Below are 3,080 nucleotides of genomic sequence, written 5' to 3'. Positions count from 1 at the left end.
AGAAATCGTGTACATTAAAAGGAGGTTGAACCAGGTTTGAGTACACACACTTCATCCCAGCATTCTGGAGGCAGGAGTACCTCTGTGTGTTTGAAGGGAGACAAGAGGAGAGAAAGAGAGAAAAAGAGATAGGTAGATAGATAGATAGATAGATAGATAGATAGATAGATAGACAGACAGACAGACAGATAGATAGAGATAGAGACAGAAAGACAGAGACAGACACAGAGGATGATAGAGAGAAAGAGAAAGACACACAGAGAGAGACAGAGGCAAAGAGGCAGAGAAAGTAATGTAGATATTAGAAGTTCTCTGGCTTCTACACTAACATGTGTACAAGGCATATGCATATAAATATAGTCCCCTCCATTGCCTGCAGTTTACTAATTGATTCTAAAGATCTAATTATTTTAAAACATTATGCAGAAATTGGAAAGAGTCAAGATAAACAAATACAGTTTTGGTGTCTTAGCTCTCATGTTATATTCATGAATGGAATTAAAATTTTATCAGCCAGGTTTGACTTCTAGGTCCTTTAAACATATTCTATCTTCTAAAATGTAATAGTGAAGTTACCACTTTAGACCGTTGCCTCATTAAAATCTTACAGCTCAGCAGGTATCTATTGCTACTATCTTAATTTTATATTAAAAGGAAATATTATCATTCTCAATTTGAGCAAAGTCCTCAAATCAAGAAAGAGAAACCGACATTCAGAGACCAAGATCTTTCTCTGTTCCATTTGTTGAGTCAGAAGAAAACTTTTGGTAGCTACACATTTCACATACTATTTTAGATAAAAGCTTATTTTATCTATACTATGATAATTTTTGCTTCTTTTTAAAATTAAATTATTTATTTTACATCCTAATCTTAGATTTGCCTTCCTCATCTCCACCCAGTCCCTCCCTCTCATGTCACCTTCTCGGTATCCTCCTATTCTTTCTCCTCTGAAAAGGTTCGGAAAAATTGGAGGGTTTCCATAGATATCAACCAGCTTTGGTTATCAAGTTGAAATAGGACTAGGTACAACTTCTCCTATTGAGCCTAGACAAGGCATCCCAATCCAGAGAAAGGGATCCAAAGTCAGACACCAGAGTCAGAGACAGCTCCTACTCCTGCTGTTAGAGACCCACAGGAAGACCAAGCTACACAACTGTAAGTGTGTGTGTGTGTGTGTGTGTGTGTGTGTGTGTGTGTGTGTGCGTGCGTATGTGTGTATATATATATATATATATATATCACATAAGTATATGTAATGTAAATATATGCAGAGGGCCTAGATTGATCCCATGCATGCTCTCTGTTTGGCAGTCCAGACTCTGTGAGCCCCTAAAGAGCTCAGGTTAGTTGATTCTGTTTAGGTTTTCTTGTGGTGCCCTTCACCTCTCTGGCTCCTCCAATCCTTCATCCTCTGCATTCATAAACTTCCCCAAGCTCCACCTAATGTTGGGCTGTACGTCTCTGCATCCGTTTTCATCAGTTGCTGGGTGAAGCCTCTCCGGTGACAGTTATGCTAGGCATATTCCTGGAAGATCATCTTTACTTGTCCTACACATAAACTTGTAGAGATGTTTTTTGGTAAAACATTTGTGTAGAATCACCACAGTAAAAGAATGCTCATGTTCATATAGGTGTCATGGCACTTCATTGGTTAAATTATTCATTCTTCTCTGATTTTTGTACTTCTACCTTCTCTTTTGAAAGTAGCTTGACACCAGTAAATGAGGAACTGCCTTTCAGTTTCTGCGTTTAATTACTACACGTGCACCAAAATGTTATTTACTTCGTAGCATTGATATGCAGGCACGGTTCCATTTCTTTTTTGTTCACATTATTCTGCTCTCTAGTGAGAGTCCAAACCTCACAGTCATGTTTTGATTAAGAGAGTAATGCTTTATTAAAATTCGAACAGTGTGTTATCAGTGTGGTGTTGTTCTCATTGAAATAGCAGCACACTAAACTTCGGCTTCTCTGTAAAAGGAGCTGAACTGTGATTTCTCTCCTCATTCCACCTCCCATTGCTTTAAATCATGTTTATTGAGAAAGGCTTCTGGTTTTAGTTTGAGATGACACTGAACCATTTTGTTGATTCAATTATCTTTAAATATATTGAAAGTGTGGCCTGCCTTTTCCAACTTTATGCACTCTGAGAGGAGAAATCACATTTACATGAAGTGCTACGTTCTGCTTTGAATTCGGCTTTGTAGGTCCAAGCTGAGCAGGTTATTCGAGAGGTATTTGAGTATTTCAAAGTTCTCTTCAGGTCATTGAATTCTGAAGCATTTCTTGGCTACTGGAACACAAGACCTTTAAGGATTTTTTTTAAACAATACCACACTTAATTTACTGACACTGTTAATTTATCTGTTTTTATCTGTGCAAATCGTAAGTAAGGAGTTCCTAAGCCTCAGTATAAACTCTGAAAGAAGAGGGTAGGATCAGGAAAGTTTAAGTTAGAATGAGACATCTAAGTCATTCAGGCTAAGTTAGATCCAGGATAATTGAAATCACTGAGTCTTCTGAGTTCTGGAAGCATGCATTTTGGTGTATAAATGGCAACACATCCGTGCATTCTGTTGCAACCTGTGCACCAGAGGTGGTTGATTTGAGTCTTCAAATCTCTTCTTGATGACCAAAATTTCCCACATTTCAGGTATATTTATTGATGCTGTGGTTTACTGGATGTTTCACACAAAGGATTAGATGAATACCTTCACAAAGAACCATGAACTGTAAAAGCTCAGGGGGATGGGAATGATGGAAAGTTGGAGTGCTATAAAGAAATGCTCAGACTTATGGTTTGAAGTATATTATTTGTGAATTTGCCTAATTTGGTCATTTATTAACATTATAGTTCTCCTAAGGTAAATGCTGATACTAAGCTTTGTGTGGTATCATGTAGTATTATATTGTGTCTATAATAAAAATATCAACCTTGTAGTTTAATAAAGTAACCTTGAAGGTCAGAGTTTTTATTTATGTTTTTGGGGAGAGCAGATCAGAACATTACATAGAACCCCTCAATAAAGAACTAATACAAATTATACTTAACAATGCAATCATTTCTAAAGTGACTA

The sequence above is a fragment of the Rattus norvegicus genome, chromosome 2 (genome assembly GCF_021556685.1).
Source record: "Rattus norvegicus strain SHRSP/BbbUtx chromosome 2, alternate assembly SHRSP_T2T, whole genome shotgun sequence".
NCBI lineage: Eukaryota > Metazoa > Chordata > Mammalia > Rodentia > Muridae > Rattus > Rattus norvegicus.
The sequence above is the reverse complement of the archived record's forward strand: the minus strand, read 5'-3'. Positions refer to the sequence as shown.